The sequence below is a fragment of the Pseudophryne corroboree genome, chromosome 2, assembly GCF_028390025.1.
Source record: "Pseudophryne corroboree isolate aPseCor3 chromosome 2, aPseCor3.hap2, whole genome shotgun sequence".
Lineage (NCBI taxonomy): Eukaryota > Metazoa > Chordata > Amphibia > Anura > Myobatrachidae > Pseudophryne > Pseudophryne corroboree.
The window spans coordinates 201,178,713-201,200,243 of record NC_086445.1 but is presented as its reverse complement, the minus strand read 5'-3'; the positions used below and the strand labels follow the sequence as shown (position 1 = coordinate 201,200,243).

The following is a 21,531-nucleotide window of genomic DNA, read 5'->3' as shown; positions in this document are numbered from 1 at the left end:
GGTCTCAAATGATCTCATTGACTCCGGAGGTCCGTCTGGCGCTGCTCTGGTGGCTCCAGGACCAATAATTGTGCAAGGGCCGTCCCTTTCTGGATATCCAACTGGGTCCTGTTGACGGCAGATGCCAGTCTAAGAGGTTGGGGCGCGGTGCTGGAGCAACACTCCCTTCAGGGTTGGTGGACCGAGGAGGAGTCCCTCCTCTCAATCAATATTCTGGAATTGCGGGCGGTCTTCAATGAACCTAGCCCAGCATTTAATTCACAACCGTCCTGTTCAAGTGCAGTTGGACAACGCCACCACAGTGGCTTACATAAATCATCAAGGTGGCACTCGAAGCCGTCTGGCAATGAAGGAAGTCTCACGGACTCTACATTGGGCGGAACGCCATCTACCGGCTATATCGGCAATCTTCATTCCGGGAGTCCTGAATTGGGAAGCGGACTTTCTCAGTCGTCAGGACGTGCATGCCGGCGAGTGGGGCCTCCATCCAGAAGTGTTTCATCTCCTAGTGGAAAGGTGGGGTCTTCCAGACGTAGATCTGATGGCGTCTCGACACAATCACAAGGTTCCGGTCTTCGGACAAGGGATCCTCAGGCAGCATTCGCGGATGCGCTGGCGGTGCCGTGGAGGTTTGGGCTGCCAAACGTGTTCCCTCCGGTGTCACTCCTGCCCAGGGTAATTCGGAAGTTCAAGCAAGAAAAAGGAATTCTGCTTCTCATAGCTCCAGCGTGGCCCAGACGGCACTGGTTCTCAGACCTGCAGGGCCTATTGTCAGAGCGTCCAAATCTACTTCCACAATGCCCAGACCTCCTCGTTCAGGGCCCCTGTGTCTACCAGGACCTAGCCCGGCTGTCTTTGACGGCGTAGCTCTTGAAGCTTCCGTCTTGAGGGCTAAGGGTTTTTCTGAGGAGGTCATTAAAACTATGTTGTGGGCCCGGAAACCGGCTTCTGCCCGGATTTACCATAGGGTCTGGCATTCCTACTTTGTTTGGTGCGCATCTAACAATTATGACGCTTCCAAGTTTAGTACAGCCAAACTTTTGGCTTTTCTGCAGCAGGGCCTGGATTTAGGCCTGCGTCTGGCCTCCCTCAAGGTTCATATTTCTGCCTTGTCGGTGTAGTTTCAGAGAAAAATGGCGACTTTACCTGATGTTCATACTTTCACTCAGGGTGTGTTGCGTATCCAACCTCCCTATGTCCCGCCTGTGGCTCCTTGGGACTTGTCGGTGGTTTTGGAGGTGTTGCAGGAGCCTACATTTGAACCCCTTGGTTCAGCTGATCTTAAGTGGCTTTCCCTTAAGGTGGTGTTCTTGCTGGCTATTGCCTCTGTTAGAAGAGTGTCGGATTTGGGTGCCCTTTCCTGTAGTTCCCCATATCTGATTTTTCACCGTGACCGGGCGGTACTTCAGACTCGTCACGGTTATTTACCGAAGGTGGTTTCCTCGTTCCACCTTAATCAGGAGATTGTGGTTCCGGCCTTTGTCTCTCCTGACTTGTCTTCCAAAGAGCGGTCTTTGGATGTGGTACGGGCTCTCTGTATCTATGTAAAGAGAACTGCTTCTATTCGAAAATCTGATTCTCTCTTTGTTTTGTTTGGATTTCACAAACGTGGCTGGCCTGCTCACAAGCAGACCCTGGCCAGGTGGATTAGAATGGTGATTGCACATGCTTATGTGAAGGCTCCTGCTCACATTACGGCCCATTCTACTCGGTCTGTTGGACCTTCTTGGGCGGCCCGCCGTGGTGCGACCCTTGAACAATTGTGCAAGGCGGCTACGTGGTCTTCAGTGAACACGTTCATAAGGTTCTATGCCTTCGATACTGCCGCTTCTCAGGATGCTTCCTTTGGACGCCGGGTTCTTGTGCCCGCTACAGTGCATTCCCCTCCCATAAGGAACTGCTTTAGGACATCCCCATTGTCCATCCTTGTGGAGCACAGTGTACCCCGCAGCAGAAAATTAGTTTTATGGTAAGAACTTACCGTTGTTAAAACTCTGCGAAGTACACTGGGCTCAACAAGGCGCCCACCCTGACGCACTTAGCTTCTTTGGGTTGGTATGGCATTAGCTGCTGACACTTCTCCTGTCGTGAGAGTGTGGTGTATGTGGCTACTAACCGTTGTCGTCTCTTTTCCTGCTACTGCATTGGGCTGGTTAACTAAAAACTGAGCTCCTGTGCAGGGAGGCGGGATTATAGAGGAGGCGGCACTGTGCATTCTGGGAACAGTCAAAGCTTTGAGCCTGTTGGTGCCTCGGATCAAGATCCTACTCTACACTCCATTGTCCATCCTTGTGGAGCCCAGTGTACCTCACAGAAAGAGTTTTAACAACGGTAAGTTCTTACCATAAAACTTGTTATTTTTGTGTTATGCATATGGTCAAATTATGTTTCTATTTCTCTTTCTGCCTCACTTTCATGATGTGTGGTTTACCCAGGGGCATAAACAGAAATTTGTGGGCCCCATAGCAAAATCTTAAAAGACTGGGTGCAGGGGGAGCAGCGGGCCCTGGAGACAGCTCGGGCCCCATAGCAGCTGCACCCACGGTATTTATGCCACTGTCCACACCTTCATACTATCATGTCTCAGTTAATACGTAAAAGTATAAAAATTGCATAATTTTGTGAGGAAAATCGAAATACTATTTAAATACTTTATGCCAACTGTATGACCCCTTGTGGCTGGTCATAATATTGTATAAATGATGGGCCCAGGGACAGATTGGGAACAAAAAGCGTCCCTGGAAAAATTTGTACTAGTGGCCCCACATGGGCAGCACCAGAGGTGTAAAGTCTAGCCATGGGCCATGGCAGCAGCACCCTCCCCCCAAGACTTTCCATATAGTGGGCTTGTCCAGCATCAAGGGGGAAGTTAAAACAAAATAAAATTAAATCTTATGAGCGCATTATACGATACACCTTCAGAATTTAGGAAACTATATCATTCTTTAGAAAGATATATTTTCTTGCTTATTACACCAACTGTATCCCAATCACTATTCACTCAATCTTATATGTCAGCCAAGCAGACATACAGAGCATACACTAGATCATCTGCAATCACAGGCTAAGTGGCAAAGTAATTTTCATATATGCAAATTATTTTGCATCTTATTCATTATGTCTATAAAAAGGTCCACATGTCCTCAAACAAAACAGGCCCCACTGGTGCGTCGGCCCACTGGGAATCTTCCCTGTAAACCCTATGGCCAATCCGCCTCTGGATGGGCCTATATTTATGTGGAGGCCTGGAGCCATAGCTCCATCTTCCCCACTGTTAATCTGGTCCTGGTTAAAACTACTATTATTTTGCCAAGTGGCAAGAGACAGGTAACTGTAGATATTTATGAACTACAATCTCCAGTGTAATTTGTAGTACCAATGATGACTGTACCTTGTTTACAAAAGACTAGATTTTATCTATCTATCTATCTATCTATCTATCTATCTATCTATCTATCTATCTGCCCATCAGCCATAACATTAAAACCATTATCTCATTAAATGGCACCTGTCAAGTGGTGGGAATATTAGGCAGTAAGTGAACAGTCAGTTCTTAGAGTTGATGTGTTGACAGAATGAAAGATGGGCAAGCGTAAGGATCTGAGCGACTTTGACAAGGGCCAAATTGTGATGTCTAGACAACTGGGTCAGAGCAACTCCAAAATGGCAGCTCATATGGGGTGTTCTTGATATGATGTGATTAGTACCTACTAAATGTGGTTCAATGATCTGCTAAAACAGTGACAGGATCATAGACAACCACGGCTCATCGATCCCTGTGGAGAGCGAAGGCTAGACCACATGGTCCGATCCTACAGAAGAGGCCAAAATACTGAAAGAGCTAGTGCTGGCTATGATAGAAAGGTGTCAAAACACACAGTACATTGCAGATTCTGTGTATGGGGCAGTGTAGCCGTAGACCGGTCAGAGTGCCCATGCTGACCCCTGTTCACCACCGAAAGCTCCTACAATGGGCAGGTGAGCATAAGAACGGAACATGAAGTAATGGAAGAAGGTGGTCTGGACTGATGAATCACGTTTTCTTTTACATCATGTGGACAGCTGGGTGCATGTGCATCATCTCTCTATGGGAAACAAGCAAGTTAGCGGAGGCAGTATAATGTAGCAGCAAATTTATTAGCAGTTGGGCAAAACCATGTGCACTGCAGGGGGGGCTGATATAACATGTGCAGAGAGAGTTAGATTTGGGTGGGGTGTGTTCAAACTGAAAGCTAAATTGCAGTGTAAAAATAAAGCAGCCATTATTTACCCTGCACAGAAACAAAATAACCCACCCAAATCTAACTCTCTCTGCGCATGTTATATCTGCCACACCTGCAGTGCACATGGTTTTGCCCAACTGCTAACAAATTTGCTGCTGCGATCAACTCTGAATTACCCCCAATGTTCTGCTGGGAAACCTTGGGACCTGACATTCATGTGGATGATACTTTGACACGTACCTACCTAAACATTGTAGCAGACAAAGTTGTTGGCACTTATAGTGTAATACTACTGTGGCCAGTTTCTTCCCTAATCCCACGCAAAGTTCTTCACACGCATAACAGAGGTCACACTCGAGTCCAAATAACAGGATAAGAGGCACAGGTATATATATAATCAGATGCTTCAATGTCTTTATTCACATTTTCCTGAGGGATACAAGTAACAGTAAAACAAACACTCACCTTATAGCCAATTCAACTTGTGCAACAATGCTGGCTTCCGGTTCCCCACCTCCTACAGCACACTTGACAGACGTCACCATGTGAGCCTACCACCAATGGCATCACTCATAGTGCCTCTGGGTGGGATGAATCAAGCATCGCATTTTGCATGCAATGCATCCCACCACTCACCTCAAGCATAGCAATGTTTAGTAATGCAGTTTGCTTGAAAAATCATCACAAAGGACAGCTCTTCCGATAAGAGCTGTCTTTTGCAACACAAAGACTTCTGGGTTTCTGACCCGGATAGGAGTCCTTCTGCGCATGCGTGAGATGACGCTCACACCACAGGGAGGGAAGGATGCTACTGGTTCCCTCTCAATGCACATTGTGATAATAAGCCCATAGGTTTCTATTAAGCAACACCATCTACAGATGGCGTGGCCTACTGGATGCAAGGTCCATGCACTCTGACAGCTGTCGGGATTCTGGCACCGGTATACTGACCGCTGGGATCCTGAGCGCTGAGATGTCAACTACCTCCCTTTGTAAAGTATGTTTTTATTTATGAAGAGTCCCATGAGTGCCATTTTGTTGGGAGCAGAGATAGATAGATAGATAGATAGATAGATAGATAGATAGATAGATAGATAGATAGATAGATAGATAGATAGATAGATAGATAGATAGATAGATGTTTGGATGTATGTAATGCTATCAGTTGCACTGACCATGCATAGTTATAACAGTAATACGACAACAGTAATTATTAACATAATACAAATGATAATGTAATAATAATAATTATAATTGTGCATCATTATCTTTCATGTTACTCACTTTTTATTTTGTTCCTTTACATACATGAAGATTTTATGACAAATGACACAGCACACATATGCCAGAGAAAATAAACTAAAATCATACTGGAGCGTGTAATAGAAATTAAAATAGTATACAGGCATAATTCTAATAGAGAAAAAAGTAGGCGCACGTATAGGTCAGAACTGTTTAAATGCAATAAAAATATTTTTATGTTAATGTACCATTTCCCACTTAATTATTTTTACACTTTGTCCTTACCAACGACCTGTGACAAGACTAGTGTCAGTACAGCACTGCTTATTTGTTATTTGTGCCTATAAAAAGAATTTAGCATAATCTACTGTAAAATCTATATAGAGAAGCATCACATACTAAATGGCATATTGTGAATGTAATTTTAGAAAAAAGATTTCATATTCAAATTGCTTTTTTTTGTTTTGCACCAATTGATTCTTGATATGACAGAGCTACAGTATGATCCTGCTATCTGTAACTGTTTTTCTATGAATGTAATACTGCATGACATACTAAGCCTAGTGCTTGAGAGTGTTTAAAATAATTTCTGTTCCTCTGAATTTCTGTCTCCTATAAATCCACAAGACAGGCCTCTCTCTCCCTTCATCTTCGCACAGCATTGTTCCTCGCTATCGCTGAGGAAATGGACATGTCTGCATTATTCTAGGAAACACAAATGTGGTGCACAGATGTGACCACATAACTGCCCATGAAAAATGTTACACATGACACACAACTCCCACATAGCAACACGTTTAACGGCTCCATCTGGTGGGCCAACGGAGTCTAATGACTTCCAATCCGGCGCAGCGGAGTTCAGTGAGCAGTGTTTGGGAGAAAACACAGGAATTTACAGCAGTTTTACACACAGATCAAATTATTTATTTCCCATCTGTTCAGCATCTAAAGTCTGAAATAAATTTTTGGGCAAACTTGGTATTCAGTTACAATTTGCAGTAGGCTAAGCAATTTAGAGCTAGTATTAAACTCACCTTTTCCGGTCCAAAACTATGTGCCTAAAGGTGAGATATTAACTACCTACGATTTTGACTTTGCAATTTTCCCTGAACTCACCGGAGCCTTGAACCACCGATATTGACTATCTTTACTTGAGATTTTGACTATGAGATTTTGACTAAGTGCCAATTTTGACTACTATGTACTAGACTGTACACAATATAGTCAACATAGACTTGCCTGCACAATCTATTTTTTCTTGCAATACCGACCCCACTGGAGCGCGCATTGGTATCGCAAGCTGTGTACACACCATGTTATTTGCACTAACTTTCCTTACGATTTTGACTATATAGTCTAAATTATACGGTTACATCGCACCGTGTGTATGCACAGTAATTAAGGTCATGTCATAGCAGATATATATCAATGAGTTTACTTGTTTTTTTAAGCCTACTGTTGTTCCATTTGTCAGTGGGAGATCATGGAGGAGCGACCATGGTGGGAGGTACAGGTAGCTTGGCACTGCATGTTGCATCTAGGGTGGCCAATCTCGGGATTGAATCCTGGATGATTTTTGGCCTAAATCCCGGAATCACGCCGATCCCGAGATTGACCATCCTAGTTGCATCATTGTCGCCATGATTACTTCATTCATCACACATTGCATCATCATCTCTCTTGTGAAGTGGGTGGGATTCGAAAGGTTGGTCTACTCTCCTGGGAGTTCAGTAGAGTCTCTTGGACGTTCCAGGAGAGCAGTGACTAGTAAAGTGTGTTCTAATGTCTGGTGGTTCCTGTGATTACTTTCAAAAGTCATCATCTAAAAGTCTAAAAAAATCTGCATTATGGTTATATGAGATGCATTACTATTATCTAGTGTGTGTATTATTAGGCCTGTTTCCTCAGAATGACATGATGTGGTCATAGGGAACTAATCATTATTCATACATAATGTAATACTTCATTCATATGATTGCACTTGGTGCTTGCTTAAAGGTGCACACAGTTGCCTGTGCAGCTCAGCCGCTATCTCAGACTGGGCGACTCTCCTAAGACACCGGGGACTCTCTAGAGGGGATGGACAGTGGGTGTGATAACCTGATTCTCAGAGAATGATGTCATCTTTATGATCCAGCAATTTGTGGTATTGTGGCATGTGGGATGGGGCCTAATGAAACAAGGCACAACACCACACTCATTACAGTGGAACACATACAATATCCCAGTAGACGGGATTCTGGCTGTCACTATACTGACAGCGGCATCCCATCTGCCGGAATCCCAGCAGCGAGTCCCCCTTCATGCTCACTGCGCTCACCACGCATCAGGCCAGGTTCTGTTCACACTCGGTTGGTGGCATGGATCCATCAACCGAGTTGGACAACTCGCCCGGTGTCGGGATTCAGGATGTCGGTCTATCGGTGGGTATCGGGATTCTAGGGTCGGTCTCCTAAACGCTGGGATCCCGACTGCCAGTAAACTGACTGCATCCCCTTACAGTGACCACCTGCATCTCCCTGCAACTGTAATCATATGGATACTCATTTACAATAAGTAAAATGGTCAGGGGGCAGAACAAAATCCTTTTTAGTAATGTCACTCACCTTAATTTGTACTGGTTTCCCTAGATTTCCTCCAGATTGGACTGCAGAGCAGAGGTGCACACATTTCTATCAGTGGATGGGGAAGAGCTGGGCAAAGCCAAGTAAGTGCATTGTTGCTTCTGGTTTTTCACAGCAATGTTAATTATCAAAATGTGAGAAGCAAGGAGGGCTCATATTCAGTGGCATTTCATTGCTTTGTAGAAGGGCACACAGCCATTTCTAAAGTGGTATGGGTGTAGGTGCTTAGAAGGTCAAGGTGGGTACAAAGTGCTGAAGTATGGGTCTGCCCCCAACATTGTGTGGCCATGCCCTCTCCAGAGGTTCATTGCCTCTTAGCTGTAGCACAGCATCTGTAGATGGAGTACCAACGTTACGTGTCCATACCCACACTCTCGCTTTCTTTTGGTGCCCAACATTTCTAATGGCAGCCCTGGTACGTGGTTGGGCTTTGATGTGAGGTTTATACTTGTGCATAGTCCACCTGTCCAAGGACCAGTAAGCAGGAGCAGACTATATAGAGACATTTCGTTAATATTAATTAAAATATCAAAAACATTACCCTGCAAACTGTGTATCACGCTTGCTTATTATGAAGTTGATAATAGCTTTAAACTACAGTGCATATGTATTAGGCATTTTGTCCACAGCAATTACTGTAAGATTTTAATTCAAATTCAAGAATACTAAAAAGAATACAATTTAATAAACAATACACAAAAGCAGAGATTCTGAAATAGCTAAAAAAAACAGTATCATCTTTACAGAGAAAGGGTTTGCCAGGATCAGGTAATATATACTGTATGTACTTATGTGTTTCATTTATGTAATACTTTCAGTTCAGTTACTTTTCTGAGGAATGCTTTGTTGTACAGCATACACAGGACATAGTGGGGTATGCTGTGCTAAAAGGTTAGTTCTAGGAAATTGTGCCTCTCCAGGAGAAACTGAAAGATTCTTTTCTACTCATAAATCTTTCTCTCGTCCTCCTACCTAATCCATAGAAACATAGAATTTGACAGCAGATAACAATCACCTGGCCCATCTAGTCTGCCCATGTACATGCTTACACACTAAGGTTCATTAATTATTTTGACAGGAGCCAATTAACCTACCAGTATATTTTTGGATTGTGGGAAGAAACCAGAATACTCAGAGAAAACCCATGCAAGCACGGGGAGAATCGTTAGGGCCGTGGTGGGAATTGAACCCATGACCTCAGTGCTGTGAGGCAGTAATGCTAACTATTACACCATCCGTACTGCACCATCTACCATCATCTGCATCTGTTCTCCTCAGACTTACTGCAGATTTCAAGGTGGTTTTAATGGGCCAACTTGTGTAATCTATGTTAGTAGAGGTCACACGGTCTCCACACAGAAGTGGATGGACTTCACTACACTGCTAACGCAGCACAGTTTAGCCATTCCATTGCTTCACCCTGTTGAGCCAACAGGTCAAAGTTGGAGACAGCATCGTAGACCAGAGCGTTGGCTTAGTTCTGGGCCTGGATATGTCAACATATTAGTCAATTGCCAAACAATTGCAGAACACTGCATTATTTTGGTATTTAAGGATACATTTTTAAATATATTTACTTTCCATTAAAAAAAAAAAAAAATTCACATGGACATTTAGATAGGAGAGTGGAGCAGGATAATAGTATGCAAAGAAATATCTTTTTTAGTATTTTACCATCTGTGTGACATCATAGCTAAAAGCCTTAGTACTTGGGTTATTACACATAATAGCATGTTCAGTTGTGCTTACATTAAACGATCAAATAGTCTTATATACACTTATAATAGTGTAAAAGTAAATAAATAACAGGAAGGACAAAGTTCAAATGATGACTTCATGTTTGTTTTTCTCCTCTTATATTTCTGACTATTTCCTTTAAAGAAAAGTCAACATTTTTCATCCCATATCTTGCTTCTTTATCTGTCAGTGGTTCAATATCCCTTGTGCTCCTTCCCCCTCCCACCAACTTCTTTGTGTTTTCCCACTACCGTAGGTTATGGCTGCCTAAAGGCAGTGCTGTTTGTTTTCGAATGGCAGGCGCGACACATAAGTACTTCCTGTGAAAGCAGGAAGCAGCCGTTTCCCGTCAATTTCCTGTTGCTATGGCAACCAGACCTTAAAAGAAGGAAACTTTGATCTTGCTCTTATGGTTGGTCTTCTAAGGAAGAGTTCATTAAGAATTTTCCAATTTTTAGATGTTCTTGTGGTTTCATGACTATTATTATTATCCTCTATTTATATGGCACCACAAGGGTTCCGCAGCGCCCAATTACAGAGTTCATAAACAAATAATCAAAACATGAAAACAGTGACTTACAGTTGGAGACAATATAAGACAAGTACAGGGTAACTAAACATCAGCAGATGACACTGAAATAAGTATCAGGGTGGCCAAAAACTGCAGGTTTGGGGCAATCGAGGATTATTAAAGTAAGAAAAGGATAAGCACATGAGGGAAGAGGGCCCTACTCGTGAGAGCTTACATTCTAAACGTGCAGTATGTATGAATTTGAAAATAGGACTGATGCAACTATCTATCTATCTATCTATCTATCTATCTATCTATCTATCTTATATATGTTTTAAATAAAGTTGTTAGTATACTACACATTTTGCCAATTGTATGCCTACAGCAAGACACATTGTTTTTTAATTTTATAATTTCACATTATAAAATATTACATTCAATGTATAATTTCATTTTGCATCTATTCCCCATTATTTGCATTATGTTTATGTTAGTACTTGCTTTTACAATGTTGTACACTATAGCATATTTTCTCATCATTAGCTTTCTGGCAGTTCCATCATGCCTTCCTGATTGAAAATGCTTGCTGATTATTTGGTCTATAAGAGGCATTCCCAACCTCAGTCCTCAAGGCACACTAACAACAGTGGTTAAAGTGAGCCGGAACGGAACGGAACTGCGTTCCGTCAGTTCCACTTGGAGACGGAACGCAGTTCCGCCTTCTTTGGCTCACCTAACCCAATGTGTGGCTGGCGCCGCAGGGAGATGCCGGGCACCCACTGAGATTGTGTTACCAGCGGGCGCCCGGCTCTCTCTCCACAGCGGAAGCTGGCGGAAGGAGCTCACTACTGAGCTCTGGCTTCCAGCTCCCAGCTCTGCCAGTGTGCGCTATGAGAGAGACGTCATGACGTCTCTCTCATAGTGCCGAGGAGCGGACACCGGAAGGATCACAGCGGTCGGACGCAGGAGCGGGGCTTGATGAGTATGGTGTGTTTTTGGGGTTTTTTCATATGTGTGAATGTATTCACACATATGCGTCTACCGGGGGCACACTACAAGGGGGCTAACTACAGGGGGTAAAACTACTGGGGGAAAAATTACTGGGAGCAAACTACAAGGGGGGAGACAACAAGGGGGTAAACTACGAGGGGGCATTACTACTGGGGGCATAACTACAGGGGCATTACTACTGAGAGAAAACTACAGGGGGGCTAAACTACTAGGGGCATAACTACAGCGCTAAACTACCAGGGGCATTACTACTTGGGGGCTTAACTACTTGGGGCTAAACTACAAGGGGGCAAACCACAGGGGGGTATAACTACTGGGGGCTAAACTACAAGGGGGTAAACTACTGGGGGCAATACTAACAGGGGGGCATTACTACTGGGGGTTAAACTACATGGAGGGCTAAACTTTATGGGGCAAACTACATGAGGGCTAAACTACTGGGAGCATTACCACTGGGAGGCTAAACTAAAGGTGGGGTAAACTTCTGGGGTCATAACTGCAGGGGCATTACCACTGGGAGCCAAACTACTGAGGGCATAACTACAGGGTAGAACTACTTGGGCTAAACTACAGGGGGCTAAACGACTGGGGCATTACTACAGGCGACATTACTACTGGGGGCAATACTACACAGGGGCATTACCATTAAGGGCATTAATAATGGGGGCACTTCTAATGCGGGCATTGTAAAGGGGGCACTTTATAAGGGGCATCACTCCTGGGGACATAAGGGGCACTACTACTGCAGGCATTGCTTAAGGGGCAACACTACTATGGGCCCTATATAAGGGACACTACCACTGTGGGCACTACTAGTACAGTGGACATTGCATAAGGGGCACTACTACTGTGGGCATTGTATAAGGGGCAACACTACTATGGGCCCTATATAAGGGACACTACCACTGTGGGAACTACCAGTACAGTGGACATTGCATAAGGAGCACAACTACTGTGGGCATTGTATAAGGGGCGTTACTGCTGTGGGCATTATGTGTATTACGGGGTGGTACTACTGTGGGCATTATTACTATTGTGTGACCATGCCACTTTCTCTTTGAGACCACGCCCCTTTTGGGGGGGCACGCACCTGCGGCGCAAGCAATACCTTTATTACATGGGCGCCACGTGGAGGGGGGTGAGTTCCACCACCTCTCTAGGACCACTTTAACCACTGACTAACAGTCCAGATTTTAGTGATATTCATGCTTGCGCACAGGTGATTTAAGAAGTACCTCACTTATTTTAATGTAACTATCTGTGCTGAAGCCTGGATCCGTGCTCACGTGGTGGAGGGGGTAAATACCCATAAATCCCCCCCATATGGACCAGGTTTTATGCTGATCCTCAGATTGAGAGGTCGGCTCATCAGAGCTCTCTGTGTATTGCAAAGCACAACACTAGCAGTGGCAGGCACTCGTAAGCTGCAGGAGCTGCAGGCACTTGGCACTGGCAAGCGAGGTAGCCACTTGGCTGCAGTAGTAGATGCAGGATCTCTTGGCAGTGGCGTGGGAGGCAGACAGTGGCATGTCCTTGGTAGTGGTGGAAGCGGCAGGGAAGCAGGCAGCGCCGGGAGAGGCAGATGCTTAAATGTGCATGTACGATCAGCTGTACTATATATATATATATATATATGTGTGTGTGTGTGTGTGTATATTATGTATACAGTATGCGTGTGGTATGTAAGGTTGACAGTAAGTAGGTTGACAGTATTTGGGTTGACCACTATTTGTTGACAGTAAGTAGGTCGACATGGATGCTAGGTCGACAGCGTCTTTACTAGGTCGACATGTTCTAGGTAATATCTCCTGGTGGTATCAGTATCTATTGTCGGAACGGGCCTCTGGGAAACTGCCCTCTTTGGTTAAATGGGAGAGGGACCTCTCCCACACTTTGACCGATGAGGACTGGGATATTATTTTTCGTACATGCTGTAAGGTTTCCAAATGTGTTCACCACTTGGAGATGTTTTTCAAACTACTCCACAGAGCCTATTTCACTCCGGACCGGCTGCATAAAGTCTGGCCTACAATTTCCCAGTTCTGCTGGAGGGATTGCACCTTGATTGGTGATATTTTTCATGTTTTTTGGGCTTGCCCTGTCGTTCAGCCACTTTGGAAGGAAATATTTGGTATGATCAGTGAAGTGCTAGGATCTGATGTCCCTGCAGACCCCTTAACAGCTTTGTTTCACTTTTATCCAATCCAGGGCCACTATCACAGGGAGACAGGTACCTTATGGGACATATTTTAATTGCCACCAAGGCTTCCATTGCCCAAATGTGGAAATCTCCTTTAATTCCTACGTCTTCTACTATTTTAGATAAAGTTCACAGACACTATCTATTTGAAACGGCAGAGACGACATATTCCTCATCTGCGCCCATAGACTTTAATGTTCTAGATTCCCCTCTAGAAAACCCCTGCGGTAATAACTGTTACTGAATAGGTATAGGACAACTTGATTCCGTATTCACTGACTCCGTGATTGCGAGGCGGCCTACCCATCTTTTCTCTTAAAGTTATTGACTAGGTCTGGCAATTTCCCTCCCCCCCTTTTCCCTCCCTCCTCCCTTTTCTTTTAATTTTATCCTCTATAAAATTATGTTTGATTGTATTTTGTTTGTTGTATGCTACTGAGAAAAATTTACAAAATTCAATAAAAATTATTGTTAAAAAAAAAAAAAGATTTAATTGCTGAAGCAATACTGTTAAAAAAAAATTCAATACAATACATCATGAATAAGGATGTAGTTTCTTATGTCTTTCAACATCTTATTTTATGTATAACTGGTACAATACAATTTATTGTTCTATAATTGTACTACTAGAAAAAAATAAACTCAAAATTATTTTAGCATTACAAAAGTGCATCGCAAACCTCTTTACAAATATTTCAGATGCAGGTTCACCTCTAAGAATTATACAGTACATATTAAATTAACACAACAGAAGCCTATTCAGATATTTGATTTATCTATGCTCCAGTGTTCATGGCAGAATTGCATCTTACGTTTAGCAGTACTATTTGTGTAAACATATATCTCGCTGCATCTTCTCCTTTATTAGGACCACGTAAGTAAATTTAGAGACCATTTATTTATGGAAATGTAGTAGACAAAGAGGAAGGGAATTAAGTTTTTCAAGTTTAACTGAAATTCCATATCAGATAATTTTACCGATGGAAATCTATAATTGCATTAAATAAATACAAAATAAATAAAGAAATAAATAAACAAATTGGTGTTGTGATCAATTTAATTGGCATCCATTGAAGATAGCGATTATTATCTTGAGTCTTTTAAGTCAATACTAATTCTGAAATGTCACATTTGCCCTTTGTCTAGACCAAGCTAGACTGTTAAAGTCTCTAAAAATGAATAAGTTGCAACAATTTTATCCACAGTTACCGACTAGGGAGGTGATTCAGAGGATGGACGCAGCCGCTGTATACAGATGTGCGGTTGCGTCCATATGGTCTGCGCACGTGCACTGGCAATATTGCATGTACGTGATCATCACCACGCGATCGCATAGTGATTTACAGCCACAGGCATTGTGGTGGTGGAGGGGGGGACGGCACCGCAGTATTTACTGGGCATGCCCCTGTCAATGTAGGCATGCCTAGACAGTTTTCGGGGTGGCTGTGTGACATCACATGCAGCCATTCTGATTTAAAAAAATGCCACCGGACCACCTGCCAGCGTAGCCAGGGGTCAGCCTCAAATAGATGCGTCCTCAATTACATTGTGGACACATTGCGAGGTGGCACCACACAGATGCTGGCCTTGCCTTGTGCGGCCCCATCATGTCAGCAGATGGACGCAGTTCTTCCTTAGGATAGCAAGATTTGTGTCCATCTCTGAATAACCCCCTAGGTCATTTGCAAATTATTGTTAAGCTGGATACAAACGATAAGATTATTTGTCCAGTCTTTCTATTTGGAGTGAAAATCTGGTAATGTATGGAAGCAGCTGACAATAAACCAGTTGCTCCCAAAAGCCAGAAAATGGGCAAAAATGGTTGTTTGGATAAATTGGTTAAATCAAATGTGAATGTACATTTTTGTCTGTTTTCCAGTGTTTGGGAGCAAATGGTCAATTGTTATTTGCTCCCACATATTACCAGATTTTTATTCCAACCAGAAACATTGGACAGATAATAATAATAATAATAATAATAATAATAATAATAATAATAATAGAGTGTATCAGTTCAAAACAATTTTCTGATGCTTTTTGGAGGCTAAATAAGCAGACCTTTACATCAGTTTGTAAAATGCATTTGGGCCATTCCACTGTCATGTATGGGACATTTGTACAAGATACAACATATACATTATGGTTAAAACTTAACAGGAGCAAGTTATTTTATAAAAAAAAAAGATGTATGTAATATCAAAGTGCCTAACTAGGCTTAATTTTCAGGTGAAAAATAAATACATTTCTACGTTATACCCAACACATTATCACACACTTTGGTTGTCACGTATGGGACAAATCAAGTTCACCACCATTTTCTAAAGGAAAACAACTTGATAAGTCAGATCAACTCTTTGTATTAATAGCCTGCGTTATGCTTTTATGAAAACCTATGAGAAAGAGCTATAATTTAACTTGTCAATTTATGTTGAAAACTCAAAAGATACACAGCTACAGATTTATTTATTTTACGGTGTCTGTATGGGACATTTTTACTCATTTTCATGGAATGGCTCATTTATAACCCTATTTTTAATATTTTCTAGAACACAAACTTTTGTAAGATGCAACAGTTATTTTTATAATTTCATTTTATAAATTTTAGCATTTTCATTTCACAACACAAGATAACACAAAGTTTGTGAATAAACTCTTACTTAGCAGATCAAATGTTTTAGACTTTTAGTGAACATCCATCATAACTGCTGAAATTTCTGTATAAAAAGAGTATAAATCACAAGCCATAAAAAAGAAGAAATAAAAGAATCATATTTTATTTTAAATAGATGAAATGTAGCAAGAATAAATTGGCGGTCATATATAATATACTAAAAAGAAAAATAAGTTAGCAAAATGAAAGGAACTTGATCTAACATTAATTAATATTTAAAAAAGAGATGAATTGTTGAGATTCCACAATATAAAATGGAGTAGGTGGTTTGGAGAGAGATGGCAAATTGTCTGAGACAAACCATTTTAACAGTGTGCATAGAATTTTACAGTGTGCACAGAATATCACTCAAGTCATCGGACAATCCTGAAATCACCCCTTTAAAAATGTAGCCAAGGTTAACATTGCAGACTCTTGGGAATCACATGGTTGAGAAATATGTAAGACTCTGCCAATATCTAGTGATTGGAGTACACTGTGGGACCCACACAACGGAAATGACAGCTGTGCCAAAAAATCTCCCACACAGAGGTACAAATACAGAAAATAAGTGCAGCACAAGTGAATGACTAAAACATACGTGTGTTTTCTAAACGTTTTATACTTAGAACTCGTGAACTGCTTGAATAACTCAGGATTCCCCCCTTGGCCCCTCCCCCCAGGATTCCACAGTTGTGAAATGTATTACAGATGCACCACATTCAGTATATAAATCACAGAACTTTGAGAACACATATTATTTAGAACTGTAAGTCTGGCTGGAACTTTAGAGGAAATGTGGCCTAAACTCAGAATTATTGGGAATTAAATGCCCAATTTGAACAACATTACATTTTGCAAAAGATAACAAAGTACAATAATTTGCCAGAGCTTCAGCTTGGAAAATAATAGAGGTTTCCAGCTTACAAAACTGGACGAGTACCACTCCACTAGGGATGTCGGCAGGATCCAGGAAGCTAGTCTGTAGTTCAGGGGAACTTGCTGAAGATAGGGAATATAACTGACATTGCAGATGAGTGAACAAGTATGCAGTATGTTGGTAGAATATACACATATGCATGGCATCTATTCAGTGATCACTGGCTGCTTTGCAGAGCAGAGCAACGGTGGTCACTGGCTCTCCAAATCTGCCCTCACCAACGGGACAATGCGACCCGCGAGAAGGACAGCGGGACAGTGTCCAATTAGCGGGACTGTCGCACTGTATTTGGGACAGTTGGGAGGTATGTCTTTTGTAAGTTTAGTAAATAGACCCCACAGTCTGTTGCCCCCAATTTGTCTCCATATACATCACTGCCTCTCTCATATCCAGGCTTGTCGTCATTAGCACATACTTACCTACTTTTGAAAAAAGCATTTCAGGGAAAGTAGCACCTATCAGCGCGGACGTGTACTGCTACATCTGAGAGGCGTGTCATAAAAATGACTTACATCCAAATGTAAATGAGCTCCAAAGTTAGTAGGATCTACTTGTTGAAGAAAAGACACTGACATTTGTCAGGATTTGTTTGTGTATTGTGTTTTATAAGAGGTTCCATATACTGTAAGTGACTTTGAGAAACCTTTTTGAAAATGCATGTAGCCATAGGGATCATTGTGCCTTTAACCAATGCTGGTAAATGGTGCTGATGAGCCCATTTGAATGTATGTATCGCAGATACCCCCCCGCCCCGAGAATGTAGCAGCAACATAATGGGGATAAGGTGTAATCAGGGAGATAGCTGGTCTGTTCAGGGAGACAGGGAGATTGTTGCTATTTCAGGGAGTCTCCTGGCAGAATGCGGGATGGTATGCAAATATGCATTAGCATCACACATGTCTACAGGTCGCCTCTCACTGTGATCACTTATTAAAACAATCTGCTCTACTGTACAAACTTGCCTATCTGATTAGTTGCAGGTTGTTCTTCTTCCCTTCTCCTTCAAGCAGAGTGCTCGCAGATGAACAGGAGATGAAAAATGATAAGAGAAGTGTGCTCAGTCCCTAGCTAAACGCACCTTATAAAGTCACAGCGGACAATACATACTGTATATACAGGATATACGATATCTTTCCTGTAGGATGTGTATTATAATTAGAACAGAATTCTGCAAGGGCTCATTCATACCTGTCTGCTTCTGACGGCTTCCCCCCCCCCCCCCCCCCCCCCACTAACTAGTAGGAACTGTATTGCAAATAAGAGGCATGGTTTCCTATGAGTTCCTATCACTGTGTAGTAAAATGTAACACTGCGTGTAAATTTATAATGCAGCAAAACTTATTTCTCATGTGGTAGTTCATGCTATCAGTACAATAGATTGTATAAGTAAAATAACACGAAGAAGTTAAAAATGATTCACTAAACTGCATAGAAAGAACAAACTACTTTGTATGCAATTTACCTGTGTTCCCAGTACATACAGTGCATCTGGAAAGTATTTGCAGCGCTTCACTTTTTCCACATTTGATTATGTTACAGCCTTATTCCAAAATGGAATAAATTCATTTTTCCCCTCAAAATTCTACACACAGTACCCCATAATGACAATGTCAAAAAAGTTTTTTTAAGATTTTTGCAAATTTATGAAAAATATAAAACTAAGAAATCACATGTACATAAGTATTCACAGCCTTTGCTCAATACTCTGTTGATGCACCTTTGGCAGCAATTACAGCCTCAAGTCTTTTTGAATATGATGCCACTAGCTTGGCACACCTATCTTTGGGCAGTTTCACCCATTCCTCTTTGCAGCACCTCTCAAACTCCATAAGGTTGGATGGGAAGCATCGGTGCACAGCCATTTTCAGATCTCTCCAGAGATGTTCAATCGTATTCAAGTCTGGACTCTGGCTGGGCCACTGAAGAACATTCATAGAGTTGTCCTGAAGCCACTCCTTTGATATCTTGGCTGTGTGCTTAGGTTCGTTGTCCTGCTGAAAGATGAACCGTCCCCCCAGTCTGAGGTCAAGAGGGCTCTGGAGCAGGTTTTCATCCAGGATGTCTCTGTACATTGCTGAATTCATATTTCCCTCTATCCTGACTAGTCTCCCAGTTCCTGCCACTAAAAAACATCCCCAAAGCATGATTCTGCTACCACCATGCTTCACTGTAGGGATGGTATTGGCCTGGTGATGAGCTGTGCCTAGTTTCCTCCAAACATGACGCCTGACATTCATGCCAAAGAGTTCAATCTTTGTCTCATCAGACCAGAAAATTTTGTTTCTCATGGTCTGAGAGTCCTTCAGGTGCATTTTGGCAAACTCCAGGTGGGCTGACATGTGCTTTTTACTAAGGAGTGGCTTCTGTCTGGCCACTCTACCATACAGGCCTGATTGGTGGATTGCTGCAGAGATGGTTGTCCTTCTGGAAGGTTCTCCTCCCTCCACAGAGGAATGCTGTGGCTCTGACAGAGTGACCATCGGGTTCTTGGTCACCTCCCTGACTAGGGCCCATCCCCCCGATCACTCAGTTTAGACAACCGGTCAGCTCTAGGAAGAGTCCTGGTGGTTCCGAACTTCTTCCATTTAAGGATGATGGAGGCCACTGTACTCATTGAAACCTTCAAAGCAGAAGATATTTTTCTGTACCCTTCCCCAGATTTGTGCCTCAAGATAATCATGTCTCTGAGGTCTACAGACAATTCCTTTGACTTCATGCTTGGTTTGTGCTTAGACATGCACTGTCAAGTGTGGGACCTTATATAGACAGGTGTGTGCCTTTCCAAATCATGTCCAAGCAACTGAATTTACCACAGGTGGACTCCAATTAAGCTGTAGGAACATCTCAAGGATGATCAATGGAAACAGGATGCACCTGAGCTCAATTTTTAACTTCATGGCAAAAGCTGTGAATACTTATGTACATGTGATTTCTTAGTTTTTATTGTTAATAAATTTGCAAAACTCTCCAGAAAACTTTTTTCATGTTGTCATTATGGAGTATTGTGTGTAGAATTTTGAGGGAAAAATTAATTTATTCCATTTTAGAATAAGGCTGTAACATAACAAAATATGGAAAAAGTGAAGCACTGTGAATACTTTCCGAATGCACTGTATGTGCAGTACAGATGGTGTAATGGTTATGAAGCAGCACTGAGGTCATGGGTTTGATTCCCACCATGGCCCTGAGTGGAGTTTATATATTCTCCCCGTGTTTGCATGGGTTTTTCCCACAATCAAAAAATATACAGGTAGGTTAATCGGCTCTTCCTTGGTAGCAGAATTGATAGTGGTGTATGGTGATGCAGCAGCAGGTGTCTATTACAAGCAGACACCTCCTGCTGTAGTAGTGATCCAACATGCATCCTAGGACGCAGCTTCGAATCACTCACTCACGATTGGGTGGCTTGCAGAGATCCCTGGTTTCTGCCCTCCCCCTAAACAGTGGCGAAACATCTCTGTTTTCACAAAGAGAGGCCATTGCTGCCCTCTCCCCGCCCTCCAAACAGCAGCAGACTGTCAATCACTGACAATATGCTGCCATCCTGTGTCACCAGAGCCACTCATGCATACAGGCTCGGACTGGCCCATAGGGGTACAGGGGATACACCCATAGGCCCTACTGCCTGGAGGGCCCTCCTCCTCTAGGGATCAGGTTCTAGACTGTGCACTTGAATTATATATTATACATATGTTACCTTATACTGCACAGGATTATGATGTATTCTCTACAGTGCATTGCTGTCATTAATCTGGCACATTATCATGCATGCACTAGCATTAATTACTATATAAATTATCAAGGAGTCCAGACCAGGTACTCTATAATGGTTAGCCAAACCTCTGTGGTGGCTGGCCACACCCCCTTTGGAGGCTAGCCACACCTCTAATCATGGGCCTCTACCACTGCATACCCCCGGTGGGCCCTTCATGCTCCAGTCCGACACTGCGCGCACATGCAGAACAGGTCATGAGCAGGCACAAAGTACCAATAATTAGTACTTTGTGCATCAGGATGCAACTCCAACCACTTGTGGGATGTAATGAAGTTCGAGATCACCGGATGTGCGGGATGCTGGCCGATCTCGGGCGTTTTTTAAAGGGACAATCACTTACAGGGCAAAAGCATACCTTATAAGTGATTGTCCCTTTAAAAAACATCCAAGATCGTCTAGCATCCCACACCTCCGGCGATCTTGAACTTCATTACTTCCTGCCAAACATCTGAATAACCCCCATTATGACATAGTGTCCCAAGTTCATATTATGTCAAATTTCAGTGCCCCAGTTCATATTATAACACACATGCATCCACTTCAAATTATGCCACAGTACAGTGCCCCAGTTCATATTATGTAACAGTATAATGCCCTCCAGCCCATTGCAGTGGTGAA

The 21,531-nt window shown here is 42.7% G+C and overlaps 1 protein-coding gene across 4 annotated transcripts in view; it reads left to right on the top strand.

Moving 5' to 3' along the window:
* HDAC7 (histone deacetylase 7) overlaps positions 1-21,531 on the top strand; it is a 614,661-nt gene that overhangs the window by 158,128 nt on the left and 435,002 nt on the right. For 3 of the 4 annotated variants that reach the window (XM_063952225.1, XM_063952226.1, XM_063952224.1), the window contains exon 2: positions 8,096-8,172. The exons of the other annotated variant lie outside the window; for it this stretch is intronic. The gene's annotated coding sequence lies outside the window, so the exon portion shown is untranslated. The remainder of the gene's footprint in view (positions 1-8,095; positions 8,173-21,531) is intronic. 4 annotated transcript variants of the gene reach the window in all.